We start from the raw sequence: 12,530 nt of genomic DNA, 5'->3' as shown, positions 1-12,530 counted from the left end.
CTGCTTAAACACACACACATACACACAGGGTGAGCCAGCACACAGCTCAAAGGTGCAGGGGTCAAAGGTCACAGCAGATATTCTCCTCGGGGGTGGGGTGGGGGGGGGGGATACTGAAGCTGATGAGCTCGTACACATTAATCTACACACATTCACGTACACACAATCTACACACATTCACATACACACAATCTACACACAGTCATGTACACACATTTATGTACACACAGTCACATACACACAATCTACACACATTCACGTACACACATTCAGGTACACACATTCACGTACACACATTCACGTACACACATTCAGGTACACACATTCACGTACACACATTCACGTACACACATTCACGTACACACATTCACGTACACACATTCAGGTACACACATTCACGTACACACAGTCACGTACACACAGTCACGTACACACATTCACGTACACACAGTCACGTACACACAGTCACGTACACACATTCACGTACACACAGTCACGTACACACAGTCACGTACACACATTCACGTACACACATTCACGTACACACATTCACGTACACACAGTCACGTACACACATTCACGTACACACATTCAGGTACACACAGTCACGTACACACATTCAGGTACACACAGTCACGTACACACATTCAGGTACACACAGTCACGTACACACAGTCACGTACACACATTCACGTACACACATTCAGGTACACACAGTCACGTACACACATTCACGTACACACAGTCACGTACACACAGTCACGTACACACATTCACGTACACACAGTCACGTACACACAGTCACGTACACACATTCACGTACACACAGTCACGTACACACAGTCACGTACACACATTCACGTACACACATTCACGTACACACATTCACGTACACACAGTCACGTACACACATTCACGTACACACATTCAGGTACACACAGTCACGTACACACATTCACGTACACACAGTCACGTACACACAGTCACGTACACACATTCACGTACACACAGTCACGTACACACATTCACGTACACACAGTCACGTACACACATTCACGTACACACATTCACGTACACACATTCACGTACACACAGTCACGTACACACATTCACGTACACACAGTCACGTACACACAGTCACGTACACACATTCACGTACACACATTCACGTACACACATTCACGTACACACATTCAGGTACACACAGTCACGTACACACATTCAGGTACACACATTCAGGTACACACAGTCACGTACACACATTCAGGTACACACATTCAGGTACACACAGTCACGTACACACATTCAGGTACACACATTCACGTACACACAGTCACGTACACACAGTCACGTACACACATTCACGTACACACAGTCACGTACACACATTCACGTACACACATTCAGGTACACACATTCACGTACACACATTCAGGTACACACAGTCACGTACACACATTCAGGTACACACATTCAGGTACACACAGTCACGTACACACATTCAGGTACACACATTCAGGTACACACAGTCACGTACACACATTCAGGTACACACATTCACGTACACACAGTCACGTACACACAGTCACGTACACACATTCAGGTACACACATTCACGTACACACAGTCACGTACACACAGTCACGTACACACATTCACGTACACACAGTCACGTACACACATTCACGTACACACATTCACGTACACACAGTCACGTACACACATTCACGTACACACAGTCACGTACACACATTCACGTACACACATTCACGTACACACATTCAGGTACACACATTCAGGTACACACAGTCACGTACACACAGTCACGTACACACATTCACGTACACACATTCAGGTACACACATTCACGTACACACAGTCACGTACACACAGTCACGTACACACATTCAGGTACACACAGTCACGTACACACATTCACGTACACACATTCACGTACACACATTCACGTACACACATTCACGTACACACAGTCACGTACACACATTCACGTACACACATTCAGGTACACACATTCACGTACACACAGTCACGTACACACATTCAGGTACACACAGTCACGTACACACATTCACGTACACACATTCACGTACACACATTCACGTACACACAGTCACGTACACACATTCACGTACACACATTCAGGTACACACATTCACGTACACACAGTCACGTACACACATTCAGGTACACACATTCAGGTACACACAGTCACGTACACACATTCAGGTACACACATTCACGTACACACAGTCACGTACACACAGTCACGTACACACATTCAGGTACACACATTCACGTACACACAGTCACGTACACACAGTCACGTACACACATTCACGTACACACAGTCACGTACACACATTCACGTACACACATTCACGTACACACATTCAGGTACACACATTCAGGTACACACAGTCACGTACACACAGTCACGTACACACATTCACGTACACACATTCAGGTACACACATTCACGTACACACAGTCACGTACACACAGTCACGTACACACATTCAGGTACACACAGTCACGTACACACATTCACGTACACACATTCACGTACACACATTCACGTACACACATTCACGTACACACAGTCACGTACACACATTCACGTACACACATTCAGGTACACACATTCACGTACACACAGTCACGTACACACATTCAGGTACACACAGTCACGTACACACATTCACGTACACACATTCACGTACACACATTCACGTACACACATTCACGTACACACATTCACGTACACACATTCAGGTACACACAGTCACGTACACACATTCAGGTACACACATTCAGGTACACACATTCACGTACACACAGTCACGTACACACATTCACGTACACACATTCAGGTACACACATTCACGTACACACAGTCACGTACACACATTCAGGTACACACAGTCACGTACACACATTCACGTACACACATTCACGTACACACATTCACGTACACACATTCACGTACACACAGTCACGTACACACATTCACGTACACACAGTCACGTACACACATTCAGGTACACACATTCAGGTACACACATTCACGTACACACATTCACGTACACACAGTCACGTACACACAGTCACGTACACACATTCAGGTACACACAGTCACGTACACACATTCACGTACACACATTCACGTACACACATTCACGTACACACAGTCACGTACACACATTCAGGTACACACAGTCACGTACACACATTCAGGTACACACATTCAGGTACACACATTCACGTACACACAGTCACGTACACACATTCACGTACACACATTCAGGTACACACATTCACGTACACACAGTCACGTACACACATTCAGGTACACACAGTCACGTACACACATTCACGTACACACATTCACGTACACACATTCACGTACACACATTCACGTACACACAGTCACGTACACACATTCACGTACACACAGTCACGTACACACATTCAGGTACACACATTCAGGTACACACATTCACGTACACACATTCACGTACACACAGTCACGTACACACAGTCACGTACACACATTCACGTACACACATTCACGTACACACATTCACGTACACACAGTCACGTACACACATTCACGTACACACAGTCACGTACACACAGTCACGTACACACAGTCACGTACACACAGTCACGTACACACAGTCACGTACACACATTCACGTACACACAGTCACGTACACACATTCACGTACACACATTCACGTACACACATTCAGGTACACACATTCAGGTACACACAGTCACGTACACACAGTCACGTACACACATTCACGTACACACATTCAGGTACACACATTCACGTACACACAGTCACGTACACACAGTCACGTACACACATTCAGGTACACACAGTCACGTACACACATTCACGTACACACATTCACGTACACACATTCACGTACACACAGTCACGTACACACAGTCACGTACACACATTCAGGTACACACAGTCACGTACACACATTCACGTACACACATTCACGTACACACATTCACGTACACACATTCAGGTACACACATTCACGTACACACATTCACGTACACACATTCACGTACACACAGTCACGTACACACATTCACGTACACACAGTCACGTACACACATTCAGGTACACACATTCACGTACACACATTCACGTACACACAGTCACGTACACACATTCACGTACACACATTCACGTACACACATTCACGTACACACAGTCACGTACACACATTCACGTACACACATTCACGTACACACAGTCACGTACACACAGTCACGTACACACATTCACGTACACACAGTCACGTACACACATTCACGTACACACATTCACGTACACACATTCACGTACACACAGTCACGTACACACATTCACGTACACACAGTCACGTACACACATTCACGTACACACAGTCACGTACACACAGTCACGTACACACATTCACGTACACACAGTCACGTACACACAGTCACGTACACACATTCACGTACACACAGTCACGTACACACATTCAGGTACACACATTCACGTACACACAGTCACGTACACACATTCAGGTACACACATTCAGGTACACACATTCACGTACACACATTCACGTACACACAGTCACGTACACACATTCACGTACACACAGTCACGTACACACATTCACGTACACACAGTCACGTACACACATTCACGTACACACAGTCACGTACACACATTCACGTACACACAGTCACGTACACACATTCACGTACACACAGTCACGTACACACATTCACGTACACACAGTCACGTACACACATTCACGTACACACAGTCACGTACACACAGTCACGTACACACAGTCACGTACACACATTCACGTACACACAGTCACGTACACACATTCACGTACACACAGTCACGTACACACAGTCACGTACACACAGTCACGTACACACATTCACGTACACACAGTCACGTACACACATTCACGTACACACAGTCACGTACACACATTCACGTACACACAGTCACGTACACACATTCACGTACACACAGTCACGTACACACAGTCACGTACACACATTCACGTACACACATTCACGTACACACATTCACGTACACACAGTCACGTACACACAGTCACGTACACACAGTCACGTACACACAGTCACGTACACACATTCACGTACACACATTCACGTACACACAGTCACGTACACACATTCACGTACACACAGTCACGTACACACATTCACGTACACACAGTCACGTACACACAGTCACGTACACACAGTCACGTACACACAGTCACGTACACACATTCAGGTACACACATTCACGTACACACAGTCACGTACACACATTCACGTACACACAGTCACGTACACACATTCACGTACACACAGTCACGTACACACATTCACGTACACACAGTCACGTACACACAGTCACGTACACACAGTCACGTACACACAGTCACGTACACACATTCACGTACACACATTCACGTACACACAGTCACGTACACACATTCACGTACACACAGTCACGTACACACATTCACGTACACACAGTCACGTACACACATTCACGTACACACAGTCACGTACACACATTCACGTACACACAGTCACATACACACATTCATGTACACACAGTCATGTACACACAGTCATGTACACACAGTCACATACACACATTCATGTACACACAAGGCAGAAATATACCCAAAATGCTTTTAGGGAACAAAAGGTCAAATCACTGTTAGACCAGCTTCTGGAAAATAACTCTCAACCCAACAGTGAAGGTGTAAACAGGGCAACAGAACATCTAAATAACACATATGACCTTTCAGCCACATTTGACCTTTGACCTTTCGTCCTTATCCAACCTAAACGCCTCAAATAGAAAAGCCCAAAAAATGAACAGTCAGGACAAATGGTTCGACAGTGACTGTAAAAACCTCAGAAAGAAATTAAGAAACCTATCAAACCAAAAACATGGAGACCGAGACATCCTGAACACACGCCTGCACTGCAGTGAAACATGAAAACTAAAATAAACATACACATAGTGTCATTATTGTTGCTGCTAATGCTAATAGTAGACCTGTTGACTTCAACTGTTACAGTTACGATTACCTCAGCCTTTATCATTACTCTGCTTCTCTCTCTAATTAATTAATTAATTTATTTATTTATCTAATCTTCACCCTAGTCTACCACTATTATTGGCATTGTAACCATCAGTATGTGTCTGTTGTTGTTCATGTAACAAGGACATATGTTGTTGTTGCTCTCTCTGCCTGTCTCTATCCTGCATCTCCTTCTCTCCCATGTTCGGCCCGTCCAGTCTCTTCAGATGTTCAACATGAGTCTGGTTCTGCTCGAGGTTTCTGCCTGTTAAAGGAAGTTTTTCTGCCAATGTGCTGAATGTTGCTAAGTGCTACTCATGGTGATTCATGTTGGGCCTCTCTTTAAAGAACAGAACAAAGAGTCGGTCTAGACCTGCTCTGTTTGTAAAGTGTCTGAGATAACTCTGGTTATGATTTGGCGCTATACAAATAAAATTTGATTGATTGATTGATACAGGGACCAACATGTCAGAGGTCAGCTAAATGCCACTGAGGAATCTATAAGAACAAACCATTTTTGGGAAAATCAGAAAACTCTAAACAAACAAAAACACGAGGACCTGCCCATCCAAAATGAGATGGGTGGGCAAAGCAACCTCTTTGGCCCAGCAGAGAAGAATAAACAGCAAAAACACAAACAAGATAACCTGCAAAGTCTAGAGTCAGCCATAAAACCAGAAGCCGCCGGACTCACCAGTCACACTGAAAGAACTACAGGACAAAATAAAGTCCCTTGAAACCAAAAAGGCCTGCGGCGTCGACGGCATCCGAAATGAAATGATCAAATTCACACACCTCAAATTCCAATGGGCGATCCTAAAACTCTTTAACACCGTCCTTAGTTCAGGGATCTGCCCCGATATTTGGAACCAAGGGCTGATGACACCGCTCCACAAAGAGGAGACAAATTTGAGCCCAATAACTCTCGTGGGATCTGTGTCAACAGCAACCTCTGGGAAATCCTTTGTATGATCATCAACAACAGACTCCTACATTTAAAATAGTGTCCTCAACAAATCACAAACTGGCTTCTTAGCAAGTTATCGTACAACAGAACACATTTTCACTCTCTGATCGACAACCAAATAAACAACTACAACAAAGATTAATCTCCTGCTTTGTTGATTTAAAAAAAACCCCTTTGATTCAATTTCAATCAACAAACCACTGACTGTATATATAGATGGACGACGCGTCTCCATCCGCTCCCATTGTACGAAATCGATGCCCCGATAGCCCCTGTGATAGGCGCTGCCATCTTGCGATGGTGACGTCATACGGAGCCAGAGTCTGCGCAGAAGAGATCAGCGAGTGAAGCGGCCGTAGCCACTTCCGCTAACCCAAACACACACTTAACTTACCGAAACAACAGCAAGGATCCCGCACGCCGGCGTGTTTAACAGCAGAACAGCTTCTTGTGTTGGTCTGAGGTTAAAGTTCACAGGTATGGAAACTTCAATGACTGCAGCGACTGTTTTATTTACGTTTCCACTCGCGGATCGTCCTCCGCTCTGCTCACCCGGAACTGATCGGCTGCAGGAGCCTAATTGGTCAACAGAGCTGTCAATCATCATTATGACAGCATCAAATAACTAATTAAAAATAAACTTGTCAGAAAAATGAACACTGTGACATAAATCAGCCTGATAAGAACTAACTATAATGACAGAAACCATGTTTGAGAAAAATGTATCGGGCGTGTATTTTGATTTTGTAGTTTGACTCATGTCCCATCTGTTAACATGGAGGAGGCGGGCTTTATGAGCTATACTGCAGCCAGTCAGCAGGGGGCGACAGAGCGGGTTTGGACTCACTTTAGGGAGCTGTCGAGTCGTCCATCTTTTTACAAACTGTTGGAGAGCGGCATTATGGGAAATAAATACAGTATGTTTACCATGTTTACCAAGCTCCTTTGAATTGAATTGAAAACATAGAACTGACAGGAAACACTGAATAATGACTGAGGGGCACACACACACACACACACACACACACACACACACGCACACACACACAGATGTCCTTGAACTCTGGGGAGATGCTGCAATGATGAAATCAGCTGCTTGATGACAATCAATCAGAGTGATCGCCAGACAGACGGAGAGAGAGACAGACAGATAGAGAGAGAGAGAGAGACACAGACAGATAGAGAGAGACAGACAGATAGAGACAGCCAGACAGATAGAGAGAGACAGACAGACAGACAGACAGACAGACAGAGAGAGAGACTGCAATGGAGTGAATTTAACTCTTATGCACGTACAGCTGTATAACTTTACTGTAGACAGTGTTTTTACATACAGCATGTGTATGTGAGTGTGTATGTGTGTGTTGCGTGTGCGTGTGTGTGGTTTGTGTCTGTGTGCGTGAGTGCTTGTGTGTGTGTGGTGTGTAAGGCTGTAGCTCTTTGTTGAAACTCATCTGTGATGGAGGTCAAAGGTCACAGCAGATCAATGAAGGCGATCACATCAGTTTGTCGTCAGAGGTGTAGAAAAACTTTTATTTTACATATTAAGTAAAACGTGTTTCCATCATTATAATAATATTATAGTTATTTAAATGCACCTTTGTGTTCGTTAAAGTACATCAGCTGTGTTTGTTAGCAGAGCTGCTTTAATGAAGTATTATGAAGAGAATAAACCAGGTTGTACAGGAATCAGCCTGAACACAAACACTGACTCAAAACTAAACACTTTAAAGCTCAATAACTACATATAATATTTTAATGTGTTAATGACTGAGCAGAGGTTTACATTAAACACTTAAAACGTCTGCTTTGGATGTTCCATCACATTTCCTCATCTAGAATCTGTCGCCTTAGAGAAAACCTCAAAACGTTTAAAATGACAGAAGATATCTTTAATCATGACAAACTTCATGTAACAGCGCCCCCAGCGGCGCACACGCGAACTGCGGCTCCCGCTGAATGAACCTGAAATCTTTGAAACTTTTTACTTTAATTTTTGTGTTTTTACTGAAACTCAAACGAAACAAACACATGAAATTGAACCGCTTCATCCCGCTCAGGTTTCTGTCTTCAAACAGAATTAAATATTCAAACTTCATCGCTTCAGTTTCTTCTTCTCTGATTTAATGTTAGATGTTTACGTCAATTTAAACCACAGAAGAAGAAATAATGAAGTTTATCTGAAATGAAACGCGTTCAGTGACCAGCTGCTGTTTGCTCTCAAACTGACCTGAAATCAAGTTAAAACACCTGAAGCGGCGGCGGGCTTTGAAGACGAGTTAACAGTTAAATAAAGTGAATTAGAGGTGAAGAAAGTAAATTAGAGGTGAACATATTGATTAAAAGTTAGAAGAAAGAGAGTTAACGGTCACATACCGATGTCTGTGCTGTCTGTCGGCCTCTCGGTCTCCTCCTCCGCCTTCTCTCGGCAGTCGGCAGCATCTATCCCGCACCGAGCTGAAGCCGCGGGACTAAACTCACCGAAGTCAAAAGCAACAATCACACACACTGTTTCCGTTCAGGGCCTTCAAAATAAAACTCCTCAGACGTGCAGCCATGTTTTAGCTTTTCCGTTTTATATAAACACCAATGAGTGTTTAAGGTAAAGGTTTTCATCTTCACATATTGATTCAGTAAAAATCTAATATAAAGAATAAGCCTGACTCCAGTATATTTTTTCTGTATGTCAGGTGTTGCTGCCTGATATGTTTGTGTTGTGAGACCATTATCTAATTTTAATTGTAGTTATTTATTTTACAGTCAGCACTTTGTTGAACTAAGCGAGGATAAACTTTTTACTGACCGCTGAATCAATTTCTCAGTGACTCAGTTATATTACTTATATTCTAATATAAGATATAATTTATAATTTATTATATAAATAAAGAATATTCATCTTCATGCTAAGCTAAACCCGTTACTGCAACTGCTAAAGCTTAAACCAGCTACCTTTAGCCGCTAATGCTAGCTGACTAGTCAGTATTAGCTAGTGTTTAATAGTAAACATTAAAACCTTCTCAGTATCTACTTTATTAGATTGATAAAGAGTACTGATGTAGTGTTACACTCTCAGGTGCTTCGGAAAAATAATAAGAATAATCAGCAGAAACCTGAGAGGCTGAAATCTGACTAAGTAGTTTATGATAGATATCATTAATTCAGAAAGTTCATAGTCATAAACTCTCTCTCACAAACCGCTGGGCTGGCTCTTATTTTGTAAAATAAATTCTGGCCCGACATCCGGTCTCAGTGAGCGGAAGTGGACACAGCTGGTGGACATCGGGGTTACTGTCGGGCACCAAGCAGCTGGGTTTACTGTTTCACAATAAAAGATCAACTCGCTGATGTTTCACAATAAAATACTTTCCGCTGTGATTCATCTGATGGGACAGAGAGAAGGTGAATACTTTACTGATACCACCTGTACTAGAACAGTAGTACTACTACTGCTAATGCTGCTAATACTGCTACATACTACTGCTACTTATAGCCTAATTTTGCTACTGATATTAATACTACTACTAATAGTAGAACAAACATGTATAATAGCCTATAAAACAGGTACATTAGGATGCAGTAATTTTAATTTTAATAAATTTGATTTAATGAAAACAGTTTTGTTCATTTTTCAGTTGAACATGTTTATGATGCACATTCACATCAGAGACAGCTGTTGTCCTCTTCATTCTTCCTGCCTGTGTCTGTTCTGTGGGACGTGAACCGGGTCAACTGTTCAGAACCACGTTCATGGTTTTATTTAATTTATATAAATTATTAAGAGAGCACTTCTTTAACTTTACTTTAACTTTATTTTAACTTTAATTTAACTTTACTTTAATTTAACTTTAACTGTACTGGACCCCCTGCAGTTCGCCTACAGAGCCAACAGGTCCGTAGACGATGCAGTCAAAAGGGCCGTCCACTTCATCCTGCAGCATCTGGACTCAGCAGGAACCTATGCCAGGATCCTGTTTGAGGATTTCAGCTCTGCCTTCAACGCGATCATCCCGGCTCTGCTCCAATACATACTTTCCCAGCTGAACGTGCCCGACTCCACCTGCAGGTGGATCACAGACTGTCTGACAGGAGGCAGCAGGTGAAGCTGGGGAAACACGTCTCTGACTCCAGGACCATCAGCACCGGCTCCCCTCAAGGCTGCGTTCTTTCCCCTCTGCTCTTCTCCCTGTACACCAACAGCTGCACCTCCAGTCATCAGTCCTTCAAGCTCCTGAAGCTCGTGGACGACACCCCCCTCATTGGACTCATCTCTGGTGGGGACGAGTCTGCCTACAGGTGGGAGATTGACCACCTGGTGACCTGGTGTGGTGAGAACAACCTGGAGCTTAATGCTCTGAAGACAGTGGAGATGGTTGTGGACTTTAGAAAGACAGCAGTTACATTTACGCACACTGGACTCTTATATTGTCTGTACACAGCACTATTTTTATTTTGAACTTGAACTTTATACTGTAAGCTTTTGTTCTCACTAATATCCTGCACACCTGTACAGTTTTTAATCACACCTGTTGTACATATTTTGTATTATACATATTGCTTTTTATATTCTTATTCTTATTGCCTATTTTTTTATCTTATTCTATTTAAGTCTTTAACTTATTTTTATTCTGTTCTGTGTTAATTGTTCTGCACCAAAACCACCAAAACAAATTCCTTGTATGTGTGAACCTACTTGGCAATAAACTTGATTCTGACTTTATTTGGCTTTTTGCCTTTATTCGATAGGACAGTTACGACAGTTAGGACAGAGTAGGACAGAAATGTGGGGAGTAGAGCGTTGGGGCTGACATGCACCAAATGGATCGGCAGACCGGGAATCGAACCTGCAATCAGTGTGACGAGGACTGTAGCCTCTGTATGTGGGGTGCCTGCTCTGCCGACTGAGCTACACCAGCACCCCAACTTAACTTTAACTTCATTTTAACTTTACGTAACTTTTCTTTAACTTTATATTAACTTTATTTCAACTTCACTTCAACTTTACTTTAACTTCATTTTACCTTTAACTTTACTTCAACTGTATTTCAACTTTACTTTAACTTTACTTTAAATTTATTTTAGCTTGATTTTAACTTTACTTCAACTGTATTTCAACTTTACTTTAACTTTATTTTTACTTTACTTTAACTTTACTTTAAATTTATTTTAGCTTAACTTAACTTTAACTGTATTTTAACTTTACTTTAACGTTATTTTAACTTTATTTTAACTGTATTTTAACTTTATTTTAACTGTATTTTAACTTTAACTTTACTTTAACGTTATTTTAACTGTATTTTAACTTTATTTTAACTTTATTTTAACTTTACTTTAACTTTATTTTAACTTTACTTTAACGTTATTTTAACTTTATTTTAACTTTATTTTACGTTTAACTTTAACTTTAACTTTACTTT

The 12,530-nt window shown here is 42.2% G+C and overlaps 1 protein-coding gene across 1 annotated transcript in view; it reads right to left on the bottom strand.

The window, feature by feature from the left end:
• The window catches only part of abca1b (ATP-binding cassette, sub-family A (ABC1), member 1B), a 54,975-nt gene extending 45,445 nt beyond the window's left edge, over positions 1-9,530 (bottom strand). The window contains exon 1 of the mRNA XM_069669187.1: positions 9,493-9,530. The gene's annotated coding sequence lies outside the window, so the exon portion shown is untranslated. The remainder of the gene's footprint in view (positions 1-9,492) is intronic.
• Between the last annotated feature and the right edge of the window lie 3,000 nt (positions 9,531-12,530).

Source organism: Semicossyphus pulcher, unplaced genomic scaffold (genome assembly GCF_022749685.1).
Source record: "Semicossyphus pulcher isolate SPU_LCO1_2020_fin unplaced genomic scaffold, fSemPul1.0.p SCAF_2, whole genome shotgun sequence".
In the NCBI taxonomy this organism is placed as follows: Eukaryota; Metazoa; Chordata; class Actinopteri; order Labriformes; family Labridae; genus Semicossyphus; species Semicossyphus pulcher.
The sequence above is the reverse complement of the archived record's forward strand: the minus strand, read 5'-3'. Positions and strand labels throughout refer to the sequence as shown.